The 26,137-nt window shown below is 34.3% G+C and overlaps 2 long non-coding RNA genes across 3 annotated transcripts in view; one reads left to right on the forward strand and one right to left on the reverse strand.

The window, feature by feature from the left end:
- The first annotated feature begins 2,410 nt into the window (after positions 1-2,410).
- Positions 2,411-26,137, forward strand: part of LOC129464669 (uncharacterized) — a 37,902-nt gene continuing 14,175 nt past the window's right edge. The window contains exons 1-3 of one of the 2 annotated variants that reach the window (XR_008651653.2): positions 2,411-2,530; positions 2,633-2,747; positions 17,877-18,080. This is a non-coding gene — a long non-coding RNA (uncharacterized lncRNA). Of the gene's footprint in view, positions 2,748-17,876; positions 18,081-26,137 lie in introns of both variants that reach the window. The other variant, XR_008651652.2, reaches the window with a different exon arrangement.
- On the reverse strand, positions 4,548-8,762 carry LOC134732740 (uncharacterized). Its single transcript, XR_010116219.1, has 2 exons — positions 6,327-8,762; positions 4,548-5,696 (listed from the first exon to the last, which is right to left on the reverse strand). It is a non-coding gene; the product is annotated as an uncharacterized lncRNA (long non-coding RNA).

Genomic DNA, 26,137 nt, shown 5'->3' on the forward strand with positions numbered 1-26,137 from the left:
CCAATTCCTAGCTGCCTTGGTAGCCCAGAACTTCAGTTTTTGTCTCTTAGTGCTGGGAGGCTGAAAACACGCTGACGCCCTACTTTCTGTTCAAATGGATTCTGCATCAATAAAGTGTCAGTCAGTGTCTTATCCAGTGAATCAAGCCATTGCTGTTCTGGAGTTTGGCCACTCACATTTTGATTTTATTGAATATTCTCTGATGGCTTTAAGGAGCAATTTCGTTGTTTTTGTTTTTGTAACTCATACATCATCTACAGTTGTTGCTTTCACAGAGAGATTGGTCTGGTAAAATATAATCTGTCATAATCAGAAGTGGAAGTTGTATAAGACTCTCTCTAAAAGGTTTTAAGATTTTTTTTTTTTCTGAGATGGGAGTCTCACTCTGTCACCTGGGCTGGAGTGCAGTGGCGCGATCTCAGCTCACTGCAACCTTCATCTCCAGGGTTGAAGCAATTCTCCTGCCTCAGCCTCCGGAGTATCTGGGATTACAGGAGTGCACTACCACATCCGGCTAATTTTTGTATTTTTAGTAGAGACGGGGTTTCACCATTTTGCCCAGGCTGGTCTTGAACTCCTGACCTCAAGTGATCCACCTGCCTCAGCCTCCCAAAGTGCTGGGATTACAGGTGTGAGCCACCATGCCTGGCCCTAAATAAGATTTTTAGCAGAAAAAAATTAAAATAATAAGGGGGCATGAGAAGTGTAAGCAGAAAAAAATTAAAATGTGTAAGCAGAAAAAAATTAAAATAATAAGGGGGCATGAGAAGTGTAAAGATGGGCAAGGAATTCCTGAGAAAAGAGAATAAGAGAGGGAGGACAACTCCAAAATATTTTACAAAACAAATCAAATTGAAATTTTTAAAAGTGTTTAGCCTTTAGGGAAAAAAAAAACCAAAAAACAGCTAAAAACATAAATATTTGTCAGGTGTTTGCCATCCAGTCAAGTAAAACAGATTGATTTTTATCTGTAAATTGTTATTGACTGTGAAAATCAGCTGGCTTCTGTTGTTAGAAATCAGAACACAGTGCATTAGGCTGAATAAATGTGATGCCTAGTAAACTGGCATGGAATTAAATTACATTCAACTGGTGAGTAGTTTAACGATTTTTTTCTCTAAGATGTGAAAATGTATATTTCAAATGGTGTGTTTTACTCAGTCAAATTTGTAGGCAGAGAGCTTATAAGCCTAACAGAAAGATAAGAGAAGTTGTAAAAGTGATGACGCAAAGCAGATATCCAAACAGCAAAAGTGATCTAATTTATCTGTGAACATTTAACTGAAATTCTTATATTGTGACAGCAAGTATCAACGGCCTGTATGCATGAGTTAGAGTCATTCATTGTGAGAATTATAAAGATGATCAATGACTTGGCTTTCTGACAAGTAATATTATGAACACATTAAAATTTCTTGTCCTATTCATGAAGTATCTATCCACTCATGAACACATCAGACATCCTGAATTGTCAGGTATACATACAGCTATACGTAAAGAAACACGTATCGATTTAAATATAACACTTTGCAGCACTTATTAGGTGCCCTCTGACTATGTGGCCAATTAGTATGAACTTGTGACAAATATACAAAACTGTCAAGAAAGACTCCTTTTTGACTGTTAGAAAGGAAGATAGTGATGTATATAAAATCATATGTTGAACCAAATTGGTTGAACATATAAAATGTCTCTGGCATTTAGTAAGTGCTGAGGATACAGAAACACCAAAAGACCACTCAGTCCTGTCCTCAAAAAAAAAAAAGAAGCATATAATACAATTGGGATAGCAGATAAATAATTCGATATATAGAGTAGGATGTGATAAATAGTGTTCACTTATTTCCTCCACAAATAATTTTTAATAATATTAAACACTTAAACACAAGTTTAAAGGAGTGAAATTTAAGCTAGTAAAATTAGAAAATTCAAAAATGTAAAATGAAGAAAATATAATATTTAGACATTAATTATATGATATGTTATAATAATTATGGTTTATAACATATTATTATAATAGACATTAGCAACATTAGTTAGAAAGTATGAGAGAAGAGATATTTAAAACAAATTGTGCATTTAAAAGAGAATTCTCTGTGGGGGAGGAGATATTATCTAGATGAGGTGGTAACACTGAGGTGAAGGGACTCTTCAGGCAGAGGAGGGGATACACATAAATAGAATGTGGTGGTTTTTTACTATAAGATTTTAGCTAAGCAGGCACAGAATTTTCTAGAATTACTTTCCCTGTATAATTAGGATTTGGCACAAGGAGCTTCAAGTGAGATTTGGAAGGTACAAGGGGAGCAGCAGTCATTACAGAAGATTAGTGCAAGCCTCCAGGCATGGCCAGCCCTTGGCACATTTGCTGCTGATTCACGGGCTTCTCTCACTGGTGAGCATAGACCCACAGCTCCTCTGCCTGCTGTCAGATCGCTTCCTTCAGCTTTTCCAAGTCCTGAGTCAGACACGTGTGCAACTCTGGGGTGAAAGACACGAGTTTCTTCTGCAGATTACCTGTATCATTTGGGTATGAAGCATATTCTGATTTGTCTTTGTGAATACCAGTTTATTCTCAAGGATTTTAGGTTGTCTTTTCTCTTTTTTTTTTTTTTTTTTCTATTTTGTTTAGAGCTTTTCTTCCTGATGGCTTATCCACTGAGCAAAGCAACTTCTACCTCACCACCAGGTACAGAGGCAACTTCTTCCATAGATTTCTTCACCAGTTTTCCTTAGCCGTCTCCTTGGTAAGTGACTTTTCTCTGATGCTTCAACCATCCCCTGAAACTTTACTTCACCCACTTTCCCCAGAATTTTGTAAGGCATAAATCCTTATAATGTGTTTTATTTTATATCACTCACAGTTGTTCTGGTTCCATGATTGAATCCTAACCTATACTTATGGTAAATACTGTAAAATGTTCATCTAGCAACTATAAATAGATGGTGTGTCTGGAGGAGAGGATGCATGTGGGGAGTAGCAGAAAATAAAGCCAGAAAGAAACCACATTATAATCTATTTTTAGAGTAGGATTTTGGTTTCTATTTTCCACAAATGTCACTTGCTGCTTGTGAAAATGGATTGGAGTGGCTATATCTACAACAGAAAAAAACTGTAGATGAGACTATTGTACATTCAAGAAGATAATGTTAGAAATCTGTACACAGGTAAGAGGGTGGGTGGAGAGGCAGGGAGGGATCAGAGTGAAACACAAATAAATCTGAATAAATATTTTAAAGCGTATTTGGTGCTTGTCGTGCCATGAGTCTTTGCACTAGCAAAGGTTTCCCAAACTCAAATCCTTGGTTCTGTTTTTCAAACTGCCTATGAGACATAACGTAGTGGATGTATTCATTTTATAACTTGTTGAATGTAAGTGAGTATGGATAGGCATACTGAATAAAAATGTATTTCTTAACTCCTCTTTATCAGGAACATTTGAAATCCTCTGGTTCTTTGGCACTCAAATATGAAGGTCATTTCATTGAGGGCCCAAAATTTTTATAGAGAGGATTTGAGAAAGGAGAGCTCAATAAAATAAAAAAAATAGAAAGAAAAGCTATAGTAAAAGAAATATTGCTACTTATATATGCAAACGAAGACTGAGGACAACTATTATCAGCTTTCTACTCTTAAGAATTATTGAAGTTGCTACTCCTACTTCTACATTTGGACATTGCTTTACCATGCCATTTTTCCTTATATATATTTAAAAAAACTCTTAAAAATTAAAACGGTAGTATGCATGTTTTCAGGCCAAATATATATTTCCAAATTGTTCTAAATTTGTTACTACCATGTTTTTACTCCTGAGTAATCAATAACATTGAGTAATAAAGACAGAATTATTTATGTATAAATAAAAATTCGCATGAGAATTTTTGTCCATTTTTCCCTTTCTGAGTTGAAAAGCAGCCATTTTCAACATAGCTAAATGTTGCTACAGTATCATTTTAAATTAATGTGGTACAGTGTATACTGAAATAGCAATGGAAAAATATTTAAGTTTTAACAATGCTCTACTCAGGTAAATATCCCTGCAGGAATCAAAATTAATAAATATTATCTTCAGTAGACATAATAAAATATAATATCTTTAATAAGAGTTGTTGTTTTACTGAATATCTTCCATTTGATGTTTGTGAAAAGTTTGTTCATTGACATAGCTCAATAATATTCCATTTTTCAAATATACCACAATTAATTAACCTGTTCTTCTGTAGATAGATGTATGGGTTTCTTTCCTTACTTTACGTCATATTAAACTTTTATATTATGAACAGTTCATTGAATCTATTGATCCATTTGTGGAGAATTTATATCTTTATGATATTGATTTTTCTTCCTATAATGTCTTTCCATTTACTTGAATCATTTTTAATGTTTTAAAATTTAAATACATTTAATTAATGTATATGTATCTGTTTGTAAGCTTACTGCAGTGCTAAACAGGTAAATATTCAGAACACTCTGGAAAAAATAGTTGAACTGCCACCTTAATTACTGACTTTATTTTTTATTAATTGTAAGCAGAAATGGGATACTGTTTTCTCTGCCGCATTTCTGTCACTTGTGGTCATAATCCCTCGAGCTATATAAGGGAAGTTGTCCGTTCAAATCATGCAGTGTTCTTATGTCACAAACCAAAACCTGAGTCTATTATGCCGAGCTAATCTGCTTTGACCTGGGTAATTTCCCTCCTGGGATGATCTGATATGCCAGGAGGTTTGGTAGTAAGATTTTGGTGACTTCTGCTCCTCAGAGAATTCTCAGAATCCCAAATTGCACCCCATCTCACTAAGAGTGTGGAGGGGAAAAGAGAGAAGGATAGAAAAAGAGGAGGAGGAAAAGGAAGTATCTATCTATCTATATGTTTATATCTATACCTTTATTTATACTCACTTACAGTAAAGGACATTTGTCAGAATATCCCCCAAACACGATTGCTGCACCAACATCGATTAAAATATAAACCATCTTTAATAAATACTGAGCTGTGTAAATATTTATTTGCATGCAAAAGAAAAGCTCTTTAGTATTCTTAAGCCAGACTGAGCAATCAACAGATGATTTTGATAAATGTCTGTTCATTGCCTGAACATTTCCATTGCAATATAAAACAAAGATTTCATCTACATTTTATTTTTGCCCCATGATGGTTCCACACTTTCTAATCAGTGTTATTTTTAAGATTAAATTTGGAAAGTAATGTAAATATGGGAGGGGAATGGGTGTCTAAGAGGATTTTCTGGTTCATAGTCATCATAATAGTCACAGTATACAGGATAATTTTTACGTCTAGGCCCCCTTTTGCTCAGGCAGTCTAATTCTTTATGTCTAAGAATTTTACTCTAAGTAATGTTCTTCATGTTAATAAATATAATAAAAACATACCCTTTTCTGGTAGTTGTCTTCTTTTAATATTAAAGTCATTTTTCTTCATGATTCTAAAAAAATATGAACTGCTTTGTAAATATTGATCAATGAATACTTCATGATACTCCCTTTTGAAAGGTGTATGACTTGACAGCCGCTATTTAGACATTTCATTTATGTCATGGGTTTTGTTTTCTATTTTTGCTGTTGTTGTTGTTTTAAATCAGGGCCTGATATTGAGGCGGCAAGATTAGGAAGTAAAGAACCACATAGTTCTCTCTCCTTCAGCTCTTCCTGTGTTGATAAATGGTTCCATGATCTAATAAAAGAGCAAACAGGGGAAACAATAAGAGGAATCAAAAAGTGAAAATAAAACAAACAAATCTAGAAACAAGCAAACTTTATCTTGAGTTTTGTGGACTTCCTACAGAGATTTCTCAATTCCTGTTTCCACTCCAAATGCATTCATGTGACTAGCATGCTCAGTGAATTGGGCATCTTTTGCTCTTTAAAATTACTCATTTAAGAAAAATTTATGTGTACTCTGATCCTCTTAATTCTGTTGCATTTGCAGGTCCACTATGGCCTCTGCTGCTGAAAAGTCTGTGTGCAATGTAAAACGTGTGTTTAATTCAAACTTTTAGTAATTCATCTATAACTTTGAAATTTAGACTTTTATTTTATCGACTAGTTAACATCTGCCAATCACCATTAAACATCATACAAGTATTATTTTCTTCACTTTTTACAGAAACCTCATTCTGAATTTACATGTTGTAAGTGACATAGCTAAAGTGTAGAGAAGGTATATGCATGCAAAAATTCACACAATTCATATCAGACTGAGCTAGGACATAAATTCTAGTTCCTTCAAACTTCTTAACATACTGCCACCACAAATTAAGTATCTTACTGGTAATTTATAAAGAACAGAAACTTATTAACTTACAGTTCTGGAGGCTGGAAAGTCCAAGGTCAAGGTGTCCCTAGGTTAGGGCCCAGTTTCTCTGATTCCAAGATGGTGCCTTGCATGTGGCATCCTCTGGAGGGCAGGGGAATGCTGGATTCTCACATGGCAGGAAGGCAGAGGGTCAAGAGAGAATAATCAACCCAAAAATTCATTTTATTAATGCACTAAATCCACTCATGAGGGTGAAGTGCTTGTAGTCTAATCACATCTTAAAGGCCTCACATCTTAATATGTTGCAATGGCAATTAAATCTCAACATGAACTTGGGAGGAGGCATTCAAACTACAGCAATCTGGCCTGACCACCCAAAACTTACATCTTTCTCAAATACAAAATACATTTATTCCACCCCAGTAGCCTCTAAAGTCTTATATTGTTCTAGCATCAACTCATAAGTCCGAAGTCCAGAGTCTCATCTAAATTAGATATGAATGAGACTCAAAGCATAATTCACCCTGAGGGAAATTCACTCCAGTTATGAGCCCATGAAATTAAACAAGTCACATACTTCCAAAAGGCAATGGTGAGATAAGAATAAAATAGACATCCCCATTCCCAAATAAAGAAATAGTCAAGAAGGAAGCAGTGACAGGTACCAAGTAAGCCCAAAACACAACAGGGCCAGCACATGAAATCATAAGGCTTGGGAATAATCTTTGACTTTATATGCCATCTTCCAGACACACTGGGGTGTAAGCTGGACCTCCCCAAGTCCTCAGGAAACCCAACCCCTATGACTTGGCTGGGCTTAGCCCAAAAAGCAGCTCTCATGGTTTGGAGTCAGGTGCCTTCATCTTCTCCAGTCTGGCATGGCATGCTGGTACATCTACAGTTCTGGAGTCTTGAGGTCGCCCTGATCCCATTGCTCCCTTAGGTGTTATCCTAGTGGGGAATCTCTGCAGTGTTTCATCCCCTGAAAAAAGTCTGTTTGTGCCCCAAGGTTCTTTCTGACACCCTTTGAAATCTATGAGGAGGAGCCATACCTCCCTAGCTCCCGCATAGTGTGCGCCTGCAAAATTAGCACCAACTGGATGCCACCAAGGCTCACCACTTGCACCATCTGGAGCGGTGGCTCAAGCCTGCCCTGGGCCTACTCTATCCACAGCTATAATGGCTGAGAAGCACTGTGCCAGAATGTGGGAAGCAAAGACCCTAGATTACACTGGACCACGACACTGAGGTCCCATGCATACCCTGGGCCCATCTCCAAAACAATTCTGCCCTCAAGGCGGTAGGGCTCAGAGCCTGTGATGGGAAGGACAGCCTCAGACATGTCCAAAATGCATTGGGGGGGTCTTTTTCCCATTGTCTTAATGCATAGCACCTGGTTTCCTCCTATCCATAGTAATCTCTTTATCAAACAGTTGGTTGACCATACTCTTGGTATTCCATCCAGAGCACACTTATTTATTCTTTACATGATCTGGTTGAGAGTTTTCCAGATCTTTATGTTCTGCTTCCTTTTTAATCATAAGTTTTCTTTAAATCATTTCTATCTGCTTACATTTTAATATACACAATTAAAAGAAGCCACACAGCACCCTGAATGCTTTGTTGCTAAGATATTTCTTCTGACAGATACCCTAGTTTATCAATCTTAAATTCTACCTTCCATAAAGCTCTAAGTCATCGACACAATTCAGTCAAGTTGTTTGCCACTTTACAACAAGGATGACTTTTACTCATTCGCATCTGAGACCTCTGCAAAATTGCCTTTACTGTCCGTATTCCTATCAACACTGTTTTCAACCACTTAAGTAATCTCTAAAATGTTTCAGACTTTCCCTATAGCATTCCTTTTCTTCTGAACCCTCACAAGACTTTTTCAAGCATTAACTTCAAAACTGTTTCAGCTTCTATTCCACTATCCCGTTCTAAAGCCACTTTCCCATTTTGAGGCTGTGTTATAACAACACTCCACTTCTCTGGTACCAATTTATTTGTGCTGCTATAATGGCATACCTGAAATTGTGCAATTTATAAGAAACTGAAATTTATTGGCTCACGATACTGGAGTCTGGGAAGTTCAAGGTCAAGGGATCAGCAGGTCCATGGCCTGATTTCTCTGCTTCCAAGATGGTGCCTTGCATGTTGTATCCTCCGAAGACAAGGGAAATGCTGGATTCTCCCATTTAAAGACATCAGGGGGTCAACATAGAGAGTCCATATCAAAAATATATTTTATTAAGATATTAAACTCACCCATAAGAATGGATCCCAATGGCCTAATCACTTTTAAAAGTTCCTATCTCTTAATGCTGTTACAGTAGCAATTAAATCCCACCATGCATTTTGGAGGGGACAAACATTAAAACAATAGCAGTCATACACTTCCTTATTGTTAAAGTGCACATTATAATATCTATTTCACAAATTTCTTAGAAGAAGTAATCCCAAATTACTGTAGGCACAATTCAAAAATAAAAACAATAATCACTGGATTAGTGATTATTTGAATATAATCTTATGGAAATTCACTAGTAAAATAGAGAAAGATAATAACATTAATCACTACTGTTTGGAATATTAATTGTTTGGCTTTTTTAAAAACTTTTCTGTTCATTTTTACTTTTGTTTACTTTTCTGTTCATGACCCACTCTTTGTTAGCCAGAGACTTCCACGTGCCTTTTAGAAGAATTAAGATTGCTGCAAGAGAAATAAGAACAGAATCAATGCCCAGTTTATGACTTCTAAAACCAGCGTTTATGTACTTATTTTTGAAAGCCAAAGATTTTTCTTGTTTTTGTTTTTTGTTGTTGTTGTTGTTTGTTTGTTTTGAGACAGAGTTGCACTCTGTCATCCAGGCTGGAGTGCAGTGGTGAGATCTCGGCTCACTGCAACCTCCGCCTCCTGGGTTCAAGCAATTCTCCAGCCTCAGCCTCCTGAGTAGCTGGGATTACAGGCACCCGCCACCATGATTGGGTAATTTTTGTATTTTTAGTAGAGATAGGGTTTCACCATCTTGGCCAGGCTGGTCTCAAACTCCTGACCTCAGGTGATCTGCCCGCCTCGGCCTCCCAAAGTGCTGGGATTATAGGCGTGAGCCACAGCACCCAGTCGAAAGCCAAAGCTTTTAATTATATTTATGTTCTCTATTATTTATCAACACATGGAGTAAGATACAATGTTTATGAAATGATAAAGGAATTCAAGAAGAGACAGCATCCCCTTTTCTTAAGAAATCAGATAAAAATTACCTAGAAGTCAAGTAAGAAAGAAGAGCTGGTTTGGGCTTAGCCTTTGTAAAGTTCACAAGGAACACCCAGGACCCGAAAATGGTGGTTTTGAGTGAGGCTTACTTAAATTTCACACAAAATACATTCAGGGTTCTAGGCTACTGCAGTGATCTTACTGGTTTTGTGTGTGAACCTGAGCTTTCGCACTTGCCCATGTTATAACCACATTGCTACCTCTCTGTCTCTTTCAGCTAAGTGCAGTGAAATTGGTGGCAGACATTTTTTTACAAAAGATAGCTCCAGCCAGCCATCTAACTTTACAACTCAAGGAACCAGAAAACATAAACTATGCTGAAAAACAGCAGAAAGGAGGAAACAATAGAGATTAGAAGATAGAACAATAAAGTAGGGAAAAAATCAATAGAAAATATCAAGGAAACCAAAAGTTGGTTCTATGACAAGACTGTTAAAATTTAAAAGCCATTACCTAGTTACACTAAGAAAATCAGAGAGAAAATCCCTAATACTAAAATCAGAAACTACCACCAATTCTACAGAAATAGAAAGGATTATAAAAGTACTAAGAACAATCGTATACCAACAAATTCAACTTAGATGAAATGGGCAAACTGCTATTAACACAAAACTTACCAAGGCTAAATCACAAAGAAATTAAAAAATCTGTATATGGCTATAGCTAATAAAGATATTGAATAAGTAATCAAAAAAAAAAAAACCTTCCAACGAAGAAAAGCCCTGGGCCTGATGGCTTCACTGGTAAATTCTAGCAAACATTTAAAGAGCTAACACCATTACTTCATTTTTTTTTTTTTTCAAGAAATTGGAGAGGAAATACTTGCTAAATTTTTCTATGACATCAGCATGATCCTGATTCCAAAGCCAGAAAAAGACACTATATGAAAAATGAAAATATAGGCCAATGTCCCTTATAAACATTGATGCCAAAATCCTCAACAAAATACTAGCAAATCAAATCAGCAGCATATTAAAAGGAATATATACATCATGTCAAGTGAGATTTATTCCTGGAACACAAAGATGGTTCAATGTATGAAAATTGACCAATATACCATACTGCAATAAGAATGAGGTAGAAAAAAAGACATGATCATTTCAAATGACGCAGAAAATGCATTGACAAAATACAACACCCTTTCATGATAAAAACGGTAAACAAAGTTGGAATATAACAAAGCTGCCTAAATATAAAAAAAAGTTATGTATAATAAAAAACACGGTAAATGTCATATTCAATGAGAAACAAACCGAAAGCTTTTCTTATAAGATCAGGAATAAGGCAAGGATGTCTGCTTTGGCACTGCCTCTTCAGCATAGCACCAGGAGTTTTAGTGAAAGCAGCTGGGCGAGAAAAAAATAAAAGACATTTAACTAGAAAAGAAGAAATAAAATTATCGGTGTTTGCAGATGATATGATCTTATATGCAGAAATCCATAAAGAATCCACAGAAAAACTTTTACAACTAATAAATAAATTAAGCAAAGTAGCAAGATACAAAGTCAACACATGCAAAAATCAGTTGCATTACTATAAACAATAAATAAGCTAAAAAGAAAATTAGGAAAAGAATTTTGCATCCAAAGGAATCAAAAAGAATAGTATTTAGCAATTAACTTAAACAAGAAGGCACAAGACTTGTACGATGAAAACTTGAACATGTTGCTAAAAGAAATTGGAGGCATAAATAAATGGAAATGTATCACATAATAATGGATTGGAAGAGTTAATATTATTAAGATGTCAATACTGCCCCCCAAAATAAATGGAAGTGTATACCATAATTATGGATTGGAAGAGTTAATATTAAGATGTCAATACTACCCAAAACAATCTACAAATTTAATGTAATCCCTGTAAAAATCCCAATAATGTTTTCTTGCAGAAATTAAAGTAAAATCTTAAAATTTATTTGAAATCCCAGGAGACCTTGAATAACCAAAACAATTTTGAGAAACAAAGCTGGAGAACTTATACTTCCTGATTTCAAAACACAACAAAACAATGATATGGTAGTCAAAACAGTGTGGTACTAACATAATGACAGACATATAGACCAATGGAATAAAATAGAGATTCCAGAAATAAACCCTTACATATGTAACCAAATAACTTGTGACAAGGGTGCCAAAAACATTCAACAGGAATGACCAGTCAATTCAACAAAAGGTGCTGTGAAAAATGGATATCCACATGCAAAAGAATGAAGCTGGACCTTTATCTAACACCATATATAAAAATTAACTCAAAATGGATCAAAGACTTACACTTAAGAGCTAAAAATGTAAAACTCTTGGAAAAAACAGGGCAAAAGCTTCAAAGGTTGAATTTGTCAGTGATTTCCTGGATATAACACCAAATTTTGTTTTCCTTTTGGCAAACAAAATTTGGCAACAAAAGAGAAGCTAGAAAAATACGACTTCATGAAAATTTAAAACTTTTGTGTGTTAAAAACCACAAAGAGCAGAACAAAAAAGCCACCTAGAGAATGAAAAATATTTGGAAATCATATATCTGACAAGAGATTAGTAGCCAGAATATATTAATAACTCCTGAAAACTTAACAAAAAGCAAACAACCTCAAACAACCTGATTCAATAATAGACAAAGGACTATTAAAAGTGATGCTTGGCCAGGCACGGTGGCTTACACCTGTAATCCCAGCACTTTGGGAGGCCGAGGTGGGCGGATCACCTGAGGTCAGGAGTCGGAGACTAACCTGACCAACACGGAGAAACCTCATCTCTACTAAAAATACAAAATTAGCCGGGCATGGTGGCACATGTCTGTAATTCCAGCTACTCAGGAGGCTGAGGCAGGAGAATCGCTTGAACCCAGGAGGCGGAGGTTGCAGTGAGCCGAGATCGCACCATTGCACTCCAGCCTGGGCAACAAGAGCTAAACTCCATCTCAAAAAGTGATGATCAACATCACTAATAATTAGGGAAATGCAAATCAAAACTACAGTGACATAATACATCATAAACATTAGTATGGCTACCATTAAAATAACAGAAAAGTGTTGGTGATAATATAGAGTACTTCATACTCTTGTGCATTGGTTGTGGGAATGTAAAATGGTAGTCACTGTGGAAAACATTATAGTGGTTCCTCAAAACATCTAAAAAAATTACCATATGATCCAGCAATTCCACTCTTGGGTACATACCTGAAATAATTAAAATCTAGGTCTCCAAGAGACATTTGCACACTCATTTTCATAGCAGCATTATTCAAAATAGTTAAATTGTGGGAACAATCCTAGTGTTCATCAGTAGATGAATGAATAAATAGAGTGTACTATATACAGAGACAATGGAATATTATCCAGCCATTAAACAGAAGCAAATTTTGACATACGCTACAACACGGTTGAACCTTGAGAGCATTGTGCTAAATGAAATAAGTCATTACAAAAAGGTCAGTCCTTACGATTCCACTTCCATTAGGTAGATACTTAGAATAGTCCACGTCATAGAGGCTAAGGGTAGAATAGTAGTTACCAGGGACTGGAGGAAGTTAGGAATGGACAGATTTGTTTAATGTGTACAGAGTCTCGGTTTTGAAAGATAAAATGATTTCTGGAGATGGATAGTGGTGATGGTTACACAGCACTATGAATGTTAATACCACACAATTCTACACTTAAAAGTGGTTGAGATGGTAAATTTTATATTATGTGTATTTTACCACGATAAAAATATTGACAAAAGAAATATAGGCTCAGCCATTCCCAAAAACTAGCTGACACTTGGTACCCAGCTCATGGAAGGGTTGGGGTGACAGCTTTGGATGCCAGCAGGGGAAGGAGGTGTTGTGAACAAGGTAAAGGATGACTGTTTGGGTAATGTGGTGTGGAAAACAGGGGTTCAGCCAGCATTATCTGATCACAACCTAGGAATGTAGTAATTGTGTCCTAAAGAGTTCTAGAGAAGATATGGCTGAACAATGTGTTATTCTGTGTTTACAGTATTATGTTAAAAATAAATTTAACATAGTCATGAAATGTATTCTTATTTATCTTTCCCTGAATAATCTAGGTACGACTTGGATTTGTTGTTATTGTCAATGAAGCATAGTAACAACCTTTGAGAGCCATTCGATGCCAATAATCATGGGTGTCATAATGGATGATTCTGTGCCAAGAATAAAGATGTAATCTGCATTACATAAATGACATTAGGAAACGCAGAAGCAAGAAGACCCAAATGTTTTAATACAAATAGATTCTGACAGGCCATGGCATTGTAACAGTAGTATTGTTATATTTTTCCTCCGGGTTAAAGATATGAAATTAGCTAGGCAGATTGCATTTGAAAATAAAGAATGTGAAAAGATATCTCCTGGACAAGCACAGAAAGTAATGGTGACTGGACATTATTAAGAATGTTTATGTGTATTCACTGAAAAATAAACACATACATAAGTACCTCTCTCCACTCTCAATTTTTTTAATCTTCATTGACATGGGCCATAAAATTATAAAATATTTTAAACCAAATTGTTTCTGTTTTCATTTTTGTTTTGAGATGGACTCTCACTCTGTCACCCAGGTTGGAGTGCAGTGGTGTGATCTCCGCTCACTGCAAGCTCTGCTGCCAGGGTCCTGGTCCAAGCGATTCTCCCACCTCAGCCTTGTGAATAGCTAAAATTACAGGCGTGCACCACCACACCTGGCTAATTTTTTTTGTATTTTTAGCAGAGAGGAGGTTTCACCATTGTTGGCCAGGCTGGTCTTGAACTCCTGACCTCAACTGCTCCACCCGTCTTGGCCTCCCAAAGTGCTGGGATTACAAGCCACTGCCCCCTGGCCCACTGCCCTGTCCACGAAATTGTTTATATAAAAAGAGCTCCACAAAAATAGTTGCCTATGCAGTGAGCCATGATCATGTCATTGAACTCCAGCCTGAATGACAGAGTGAGACTCTGTCTAAAAAAAAAAAAAAAAAAAAAAAAAAAAAAAAATTGCCTAGTGTCTGCACACCCTATGGAGGATCTTGGTCATATAATCAAAATTATTTCTGTTTTTTTTTTGTTTTGTTTTGTTTTTTTTTGAGACGGAGTCTCGCTCTTTCACCCAGGCTGGAGTGCAGTGGCGCGATCTCCACTCACTGCAAGCTCCACCTCCCGGGTTCACGCCATTCTCCTGCCTCAGCCTCTCCGAGTAGCTGGGACTACAGGCGTCCGCCACCACGCCCGGCTAATTTTTTTTGTATTTTTAGTAGAGACGGGGTTTCACCTTGGTCTCGATCTCCTGACCTCGTGATCTGCCCGCCTCGGCCTCCCAAAGTGCTGGGATTACAAGCGTGAGCCACCATGCCCGGCCCAAAATTATTTCTAATACAGATAGAGGTATGGTACAAATTAGACTTTCTGATAATTAAAACCCTCTTGTTAATTGCTTTTAATTGTTATAAATCACTGGATCATTGGAAATTTGGACTCTATGATTCTATACTACTTTTTAAAAATCAACAGTAATAAAAATCCAAATTATTTTTATATTATTGGTTAATTGGAAAGACACAACTTTTTAGTTATTAATTGGACATTGTGTCAATTTTTATTGGACTACTACAGATTTACTGGTTAGTCCCAATATTTTATCTTGATTTTTAAAATAGCATATGATCTTTGAAAAATTATTAAAATAGAAAAAAAAGAAGTTAATATTCCATGCCAAGTGTTACTACCAATGGCATATTGCATTTTATTTGAGATTTTATTTTATGCATTATTTGGATGCTTTTTAAATTTTTTTAAATAGGAATGAATAGCAGATAAATGTACCTAATAATATATAATTGTACTCTATTTAATAGCATGGTAATGATATTTTGCTAATATGTATCATAAACAGTCAACAAACATTCAAACTCTCAAGGATGTTGTTATTAGATCTCCAAAGACAGACAAAGATTATGTTTAAGTATTTCTAAATTCAATGTAAATATGATATTTTAACAAGGAAGTACAATATTTATGTTATTTAACCAACACATGGATGTGACAATAGGCAGTAGTTACATGTTTTTCCAAGCAAATTAAAACCAGCTATTCAAATCTACCTCTGAATTTTATATTTGACTTCTTAACGCAAAAATGTGAAAACCACAAAAATTAAAATAGTTTTAAAAGATAGCATATGCAGAAATTATTTTCTTTAATTATTAAACTCCTTAAATAGTGGGCAATTTATCATATTTATAGGTCAATAAGCAAATCCATTACAAATTTTAAAACCATTTCAAAAGAGTTCATATTTTTAAGGTACCTTTTTTCACTATACATCACCTATTTCCACAAATATGTAAATGAAATAATTCTATGTAAATCTCTTTTTTCTACCAATAGGTGGCACTAAAAATGTGTATATTTCAGTAATAAAGTATGTTCACCGCTACGTTGGTTTAAAAGGCCTTTCCCTATAACGCAATTTTAGCTGTAATTTGAGTTAAGGACTCTTATTAACAATAAGATTACTCTGATATGAACAAGAAGACTTTCATTAGACAAATACAATGTAAAATCATTATAACGATGGACCATTACATGAATATTTTACTTTGCTGGTATTAAAAACTTTATGTTGTGATCAACTAAAATTGTATATTATTTAGTAAATTAGATATCATATTTTCCTTTATTATTACATTGTTGTTATTGGGTAAGTTTGCCATTTTCACCTTAGTCAACGTTGTTAATGTTTATCTGAGTAAACAGTGCATATAAAAGAATTCTACAGAATTTAGAAGCATCTTGTATTTGCTTTGACTGTTTATAAATCTATTCTTTGTTTTGTAATATTTAGTAAAACTAGGAGAAAATATCTAAGTATTTATATTTGTATTAATTTTTTTAGTAGCACTCTTCATTTTACCCATGTGTATGTACTTAAAATTATTTACCTCCTAGTATTAAAAAAATCCTATAGGGCCAGGAGCCGTGGCTCATGCCTGTAATCTCAGCAATGTGCAAGGCCAAGGCAGCTGGATCACTTGAGGTCAGGAGTTGAGTACCAGCCTGGCCAATGTGATGAAACCCCTTCTCTACTAAAAATGTAAAAATTAGCCATGCATGGTGGCAGGCGCCTGTAATCCCAACTACTTGGGAGGCTGAGGCAGGAGAATTGCTGGAATGTGGGATGTGGAGGTTGCAGTGAGCCGAGTTCACACCACTGCACTCCAGCCTGGGTGACAGAGTGAGACTCCACATTAAAAAAAAAAAAAATCATATATCTCAGTGTTTTAGAATACTTTTTAATGTAGTTTGTGCAAGAAGTTTATTTCAAGAACTCCTAGGGGAAAAAAAACCTTATGCTATTCAGTGTGCACTGTTAACAGCTGTTTTATTAAAATGATTTATTGCCATAAGACAAATCCTAATGATATTCTTATATTATAACTCTATTTTATTCTGGGCTTGGTTGGTGTGATTTATTCAGATTTTCTCAGAAAGTCTCAACCACTGTGTAGCTGTAGCTATTAAATAGCAAATGTGTTTTATATTATAATAATGAACATGCATTTTTCATACTTGAACTTTCCAATAACAGATATTCTTGAGTAGTTTCAGTGCTTTTATTGGATCCCATTGAAGTCTTATTATCTTGTACAATTTGTCTCAACTGTACTTCTGATTCCTATTTTCTGCTCTTAAAGCCTACATAGGAAAATAAACTGAACCTGACATAGAGTCTGCTTTAATTCTATGTCCAGTGTCTCATCTCTGATCAGAGATGGATCAGTATGAAACACCTTTATTTGTCCTCTTTGCTGGCAGGAATTCAGCTCAACTTCATTCCTTTCTTGAGCTGCAGAAATCTTATTTCTTGATGCCCTCCACTCCACTTGACTACTTATGGAGACTAATACACACTCCTGAGTTCCCTCCCTTGATCACCCTCTTCTCTTCAAACCACCATAATCGGATTTTGTGTTTTTAGGTTTATAGAATAAGGAGAAACAAACAAACAAACAAACACACCTTAATCACTATAGCGAACAAACAAACTTAAACCAGAAAGATACTTGTTATTTTAACTTTTAAATGCAGAGAAATATTCAGGCATATTTAAAGATGGATGCATCTAGGTCCTTGCAGTAGTCAGTTTCCAAGGTAACCCCCAGGGATCCTTGGCTCTTAGAATTCACACTTCTGTGTACTCCCCTCCCACACTGTACCAGGGTTGGCATGTGTGACCAACAGTATATAGCAGAAGTGATGTTATTTTCAGAATTATGTTATCGGAAGTCTGTGGTTTTGTCTTAGGCACTCACTTTCTTGCTCACTGGGTCTCTGTCATTTGTCCGAAGGAAAGCAGATACCATGTTATGGAAATGCCATAGGAAAAAAAGTGAGGTCTCCAGTCAACAGACCACATGGAATTGAAACCTGTCAACAAACAAGTAGTGAGTTTGGAAGCAGATCCTCCAACCCCATTTGAGCCTCAGGAGAGACCCTGAGACTAAAACACAAGCTAAGCCACTTCTGGATTCCTGACAAACAGAAACTAAGAGGTAATAACTGTGTATTGCTTCAAGCTGCTACTTTTTAGAGTAATTACTTATGCAGCAGTAGGTAACTAACACAGATCTCAATCAATATTATCAGAGTATGCATCTCTCTGTTCTTGGCTGTGATAACATCAAGTTGCATCAAATGCAAATAAATAGAAATGAATTCTGGTGATCAAATAACGCAGTCATGATCTGTCTATCATGTGGATTCTAAATCAGGAGTTTACAAACTACAAATTGCTCGTCAAAAACTTACCATCTGTTTTTGTAAATAAAGTTTTAATAGAACACTACCACTTCATTTACATTTTGTCTATGACTTTCATGCTACAATCGCAGAGCTGGGTAATAAAGACAGAAATCAAATGGCCCACAAATCCCAAAATGTGTGCTATTTAGCTCTTTACAGAAAAGTTAGCCAACCCTTGCCTACATGGTGGAGAGTATGCACATTGACTTGCATGATTCCTGGTTAGTAGCAACTGAAAAAATAAAAAATAAAAAATCCATAACTTGACAGAGAAAGCTTAAGAGAGAACCCTAAATTACCTGTCTTGGACCATGTGCCTTCGTGCCAATCATGTGGCCAGGTGGAAACGTTTCTCTTTTGTCTGTTCTTAGTGAATGCTGATATCAATATTATAAATAAATAGAAGACAAATAGAAAGTTACGGCATACCAGTTTGAGAGAAGAAAATAATAATATTTAAATTATTTATGAAAGGTACAGTTTTAGTGCAGTGCCTTTAAGAAGATGAACTTAAAAAGCGATCTGGTTTTATTTTCATTATGAACATAATTAGTGCACTGGTTCTTTAAACCCTGAGAAAAGCCAGTTACTATGAAATTAAAGGCAAATATTTAATTAATAGAATTGTGAGAGAAAAGAGGAGCAGGAACTGTTCAAAGGAGAAATACTTGCTTTTAGATATGTTCAATAATGGATTATTAAAGTACCACCAAAAACATGTTTATGAGACAGGTGAGTTTATTGGTTACTACAGTAAAGGGGAACAATACTACCACAGTGTTAGTACCATCTTAGAGCAGAAAGGGCAAACTTGGCATATTTATGAGATTTTAGAGCTTGGATTAAGGTGAGTCTTTCAGTTCAGGGATGCAGTGGAGGCGGTGCAGGGCATGCTTAGGAGTGGGCGAGAATCATAATATAATAGTTAACGACTGGGGGGACACAGCAAGTTGAGGATATGAAAGCAAAAAGTCAAAGAATCTTGAAGTATAAACTGTCTTTCTAGCTTTTCATAGGGGAGTTGACAGGTCTTCCAGAATTTTCCTGGAGTAAAACATTAACATTATTTGCAACATTTCTCTTTCTGGTCAAGAATTTTCTCGAAAAGTAAAGTTATATTGATGAAGACAGCAGAATAGTAAAACCATACTTATGTGGACAGTAAGCTCTGTAGATGCTTTATAATGCTCAGATACATCGGTTTAAGATTTTATCATGTGTTTAAACAGAGATATAGGTGGACAGGTGAGAAGATTAGGAAAGAGGAGTGATATCTGAGCCCCAGAGTTTCCTGTGTAGCTGTCGGAATACAGAGAATGACCAAAACAAAGAGCAGAGAGGAGCTCCCTGCTGAGGACCATAGAAATGACAGAATCTGAGCATTGATTGCAGATAGATCGTTAAGGAGAGGAAGATGGCAATGATCTATCTGCAATCAATGCTCAGATTCTGTCATTTCTATTTTGGAAGTATGATTTAGATATTTTTTCCACTTTCACAACAGCTTCAATAAATTTTACCCAAACTAGTGACAATAAATTCTTAATTTTCAACGTCTGCCTTTAGTGGTCATTGTTAAAAATAATAACACCACAGTGAGTTTTTATAACAAACAAAACCTTAATTTTAACTTAAATGTATAAATATCAGAAGTATTTTATTGATTTTGAAAGGATAGTAAGAAAAAATATTTACAATTTGACTAAGAATAACATAACATAATAAATAACATAACAGGTCCAAATCCTGGTGACATCAATAAAACATCTGTGAACAGTACCTGACCCATAGTAATAGTTTAATAAATGTTTGTAGGAATGAATACAAGAAATTAATTTATGAGAAACAAGAATTGCTGTTCTGGGAGACATCGTCTACCTTGACATCAGCAGTGCCCTTTCCTCCTTATTACTCTCACTGTAAGCAATCAATCATGACCAGGAAGAAGGCTCTTCCCTTGCTTCGGACATTGTTGGGCATGTGACTAAATTTCACTCAAGGGTATATAAGTATCTATATATACATATAAGTTTCAACTTATAATTTAGACTCTGTATATTTATTTTTAAAAATTATATATATGCACACACAAAGACACATATAATTTTACACAATATAATTGTGTATTTATTTTAAACACATATATAATATAAAATCTTATTATTATTTATTATAAAATATTATATTATATTATATTATATAAAATATTATATTATATATTATAAAATATTATATTATATAATATATAAAATATAATATAATATTATATTATATTATATATAAAATATTGTATAATATATTTTATATATAATATAATATAATATTACATTATATTATATATAAAATATAATATTATATTATATATAATATAAAATATATAATATATATTATATATATCTATAAAAAATTATATAGATATGTTATATTATAATATATATTATATATTATAATATATAATATAATATCTAATATTATATAATACATCTATATAATATAGATATTATATAATATCTAATATATTATATTATATATGATATTATGTAATATATAATATAATCTAGCTCTGGAGCCACAAACTTCCCTCATGGATCTGTCACCACATTCACACCTAACTACTTTATTTCTATCATATTATATATTATATCATAGATATAATTATATATAGTATAACATGTATTATATTATATGTGTTTAAAATAAATATACACTTATACAATTATATTAAACAATTGTAAAATTATTTAATATACAATTATTTTAAACACATATATTATACAATATATCATATATCATATAAAATAATTATACAATTATTTTAAACACACACATAATATATAGTATATTATATATAATATATTACATATTATATATAATATATTATATATAATATATTACATATTATATATAATATATTATATATACTATATATAATATATAATATATTATATATACTATATATAATATATAATATATTATATATACTATATATAATATATTATATATAGTATATATAATATATAATATATTATATATACTATATATAATATATAATATATTATATATACTATATATAATATATATCATATATTATATTATAAAAATAATTCTATGTGTTAAGAAGAATTGTTATAGTCACATTTAATATATGTATTAATATAGTTGTGTGTCTATGTACACACATAACATATATTATATGTAATGGAATATACACAGATACATATAATTTACAGAAGTGGTCCTTGGAAATGAGAGAACCTGAAGTCTATATGAGCAAAATTTTATATAATATATGATTATATACTTATGAATTTAGATAGATATTATATCTGTATATATAATACATAATTATATAACAACATATATTATGTGTGCATACATAGATATATTATTATATTATATGAATACATATGTATATATTAAATGTGACTATAGAAATGCTTCTTAACAAATGGAATTCTTTTTAGGCCTAAAATTACCTAAAAGCTAATAAAACTTAACCTTCAGGATCTCTCATTTGCGAGAGACACTTCTATAAATTATTTCTTTGTAGGTACATTTTCAAATTATCTGGATTTGAGTGTACCATTTATTTTATACCAGGATACTGACCGATACTATATTTTCAAAGAGATCATGATTTGTCACCTCTTTCTCTCGGATTTATCTCTGAATGAGTTTACCTAGTTTAATCTGAACCGCCATTGCTTTCAATTTAGCTTCAGTTTATAATATTTTAACTTTTCAGATATGTTCTATAGTTTGAAACAAGCAACATTTTTATGCCTACTATGTTTGAAACGTGACAATTTTGCTCATCTAGTCTTACTAGAGACATTAAGTAGGTTATTTTTAAGCAATTATATTCTATAATTGTGTGAACTTTTCAATAAAAAATACTGATAACTAAGCTCCGAATCAAACAAATATGGTAGTATCATCATGTTGACTAATTAACAGTAAAATACAACCAGTAGAGGGTGCAGCACACATGACAGTACAGTATTTTTCAAGTGGTTCATAAATATAACAGTGATAGAGAGTGAATCATAGAAATAAAGAAGTTAAGTGTGGATGTGGTGAGAGATCCATGAGGGAAGTCTGTGGCTCCAGAGCTAGATTATTCCTACACTGAACAATTCATCAATTAGAAATTGATAATGGCAGAGTCAGATAAAGTAGAATGCACATTTAAGAGACATGAGGCAAATATAAAATAGAGCTCCTGCCCTGAGGATTTTAAAATCTAGTTAAGATGAAAGATATTTTAAAAGATGGAATATGAATTACAGTATATGAGCAAGGCTATCATATTGTGATAGGTGTTAATCACATCAGTTAAATGAATGTAAGAATATAAAAAGCAGACTCAAGAAATTATAGCAAATACATGAGAATAAATATGAGAGAAAAGAATGAGCTTTTCATAGTATAAGGAAAAGTTAAGAATAATCAATGGATCTGTAAGTAAAGAAAACATTTTGTGCTTAACTTGCTTTACTAATTCCTTAAATTAATTGTTTAAGTAGATTAAAGGAACACTTTTAAATTTTAAACAATGGGCAAGAGATGCTAGGAATAATAAATATGGAAAATTTAATGTTTATTTTTCTAAAAGTCTCTTATCTAGAGTTTAATATTAGGAGTTATTTTTTATTTACAAGTTTCTGAGTTAAATTTTTCTAACTTCCTTGCAGCACATAAATCATAACTTTTTGGGGTTTTGTTTTGAAAATGTCCTAGCAATGTACATACTTTATAAATTTGTTTATTTAGAAAAATTTTGTCCCCTGACATCCAGATAATTTCCTTTTCCTTAGTTTTCACCGTTATTCAAGTTAAAACTAGGTAGGTTTAAATATCATTTAATTTAAAATTTAAGCAGGAATAGAGTACATGTTTGAATGTTTATATTGAAGATTATACTTTTACTACAAAAATGTAATTACACCTGCAATGAGATTCCATGCTGAGCACAAAAGTAGCTTTTATCACAAAGTTATCATTTAATGTATGTCCAACACCAGAAATTCTGAAAGCTCAAAAAGAAATATACATTTCTGACAGGTAATAGAGCACAACATTAATTTTGGAGGATACAAATATTCAAACCATAGCTGATGCCATAGACCCACTAGACTCATTCTCCCTCCCTGTTAAGTACAGCTATATATCCTAAACATATGGAGTAGGCAGACAAAAGGGAACTATGAAAGGTGAAAAGAGGGAGGCAAACTGGATTGGGACTTCAGGGCTGAAGGAAAAACACAGCAACAGGGTGTAATATGTCTCCCCACTCTAAAGAAGGAGGTAATCTATAATCAGCATTTTCTGAACCCTCTTCTAACATGAGAAGTTAGCAGATATGACAGAGGATAAAATCAGTGAATGTGAGGATGAGCAATGATGTGGTAGGCAGAATGGGAATGGGTTTAAGGAGGTACCTATATTAAGCAGCATATAAGTGTGGTAGACAGACTAATGGTCCCCAAAGGATATCCACGTTTTAATACCTGGAATTTGTGAATATTTTACCTTACAGGGAAAAGAAATTTTGCAGATGTAATTAAGTTAAAGATTTGAGATGGAGGGATTATTTTAGATTATCTAAGGTGTGCCGTATGTCACAAGAGTCCTCATAACAGACAGTTAAGAGAGTCTGAGATAAACAAGAAAAAGTGACAATAGGAATAGATATCATAGTGGTGTGATTGCTGACTTCGAAGATAAATGTTGGAGCTGCAAGCCAAGAAATAGAGTTGGCCTCTAGAAGCAAACGAATTATCTCCTACATTCTCCAGAAAGTGTACAATTCTACCAACATCTTGATTTTAGTCCAGGGAGAATTCTGTAAGGTAATACATTTGCATCTTTGTACTCTCAAGTTTGTAGTAGTCAGAATAATGTCTCCTCAGGGTAGTGATTTGGTATACCAGTACTAAAAAACCAACAGAGATTTTGGGATTTGAAATTCAGATGCTGCTCTAATATGTCTCTAAAATATGGAAGTCATTATGGATAGAGCCAAAAATGATTTTGAGAAGCCTAAAAGAAAAAGCCTAGATTGCCTTGATCAAACTACCAGTAGAGATAAATGGTTATTGATTACTTTACTTGAAAGAACTCAGAAGGAGGGGAGGGGGAGTGGGAAAGAGAAAACATACGTCATCATGGGAAATACCAAAATCATCAGGAACAGATTGTAGTAGAAATATGGATGTTAAAGGTACTACGAGTGAGGGTTCAGAATGAAATAAGAAACATGTTACTGGAAACTCAAGGAAAGGAGGACTTTGATATACATCAGTGGAAAGTTTAGCTGAATTGTGCCCTTTAGTTGTTAGGAAAGCAAAATTTATTTAACAACCAACTTGAATATTTAGATCAGGAGGCTTCCAAGCAAAGTATTGAAGGCTTGGCCTGATGTCTTCTTGCCGCTTATGGCAAAACAGAAAACAAGAAAGATAAACTGAGAAAGAAAACCTTAAGCAAAAGATCAAGCATTTCATTATTTGGGAAATTTTCAGCCTATCTAGGCAGCAAACGATGCTAAAATTGGGAGATTCACTAAAAACATGCTCTGGAGAAAAAGCAAAGGGTGTGGATGCCCCCCCGCCCCCCCCCCTTTTTTTTTTTTTTTTTTTTGCTCTTTCTAGCACCTTGGGAAAATCAAAAGTTCAAAGTATTCCTCACCCAAAGATGTCTTTAAAGAGATTAGGCATGTGACTCCTGAATCTTTTCAGCAATCTCAGCAGAGGCCAGAATAAAGATGGGATTATACAGGAAAGATCTGTGTAGGACCACTCTCTTTTCTAATTGACTGAATCTCTGTGACATGCATGAGAGATCCACAAGGGCTTTGAGTTACTACACAAGCAGTAACACTGTCAGCTTGGACTGAAAAAGACAAAAAAAAAAAAAAAAAAAAAAAAAAAGGACCAAATAATATAGGCGGGAAACAGCCTGATAAAACTAATCAGCTGCAAATGTGCTACCTTTCATTAAAAAGAAAGGAGACAGGCTGGGCGCGGTGGCTCACGCCTGTAATCCCAGCACTTTGGGAGGCCCAGGAGGGCGGATCACCTAAGGTCGGGAGTTCAAGACCAGCCTGACCAACATGGAGAAACCTTGTCTCTAATCTCTAATAAAAATACAAAAATTAGCCAAATTAGCCAGGCGTGGTGGTGCATGCCTGTAATCCCAGTTATTTGGAAGGCTGAGGCAGGAGTATAGCTTGAACCCAGGAGGCGGAGGTTGCAGTGAGCCGAGATTGTGCCATTGCAGTCCAGCCTGGGCAAGAAGAGCGAAAATTCGTGTCAAAAAAGAAAGGAAGAAAAGAAAGAAAGAAAGAAGAAAGAAAGAAAGAAAGAAAGAAAGAAAGAAAGAAAGAAAGAAAGAAAGAGAAAGAAAGAAAGAAAGAAAGAAAGAAAGAAAGAAAGAAAGAAAGAAAGAAAGAAAGAAAGAAAGAAAAAGAAAGCAGAAGGAAGGAAGGAAGGAAGGAAGGAAGGAAGGAAGGAAGGAAGGAAGGAAAGAAGGAAAGAAAGAAATAGAAAATGAAGCTGAACGCTACAGAAGATTATCTCCAGGCTTAATGGAGTTTGCCACTTTGGATTTCAAAATTGCTGGATATTGGTGACTTTTTTTCTTCCATTTACTTCCTTTTGAAATGGAAATTCTCGTAACTGGTATCCTGTACCTGGCTCACAATTGTATTTTGGGAGAAAACACCAACATTTTTTCTAGTTTCAAAAATTTACAGCTAGAAAAAAAAATTTTGTCTCATGATGCATCATTCTGAATCTTATTTATA

Source organism: Symphalangus syndactylus, chromosome 16 (genome assembly GCF_028878055.3).
Source record: "Symphalangus syndactylus isolate Jambi chromosome 16, NHGRI_mSymSyn1-v2.1_pri, whole genome shotgun sequence".
Classification (NCBI taxonomy): Eukaryota; Metazoa; Chordata; class Mammalia; order Primates; family Hylobatidae; genus Symphalangus; species Symphalangus syndactylus.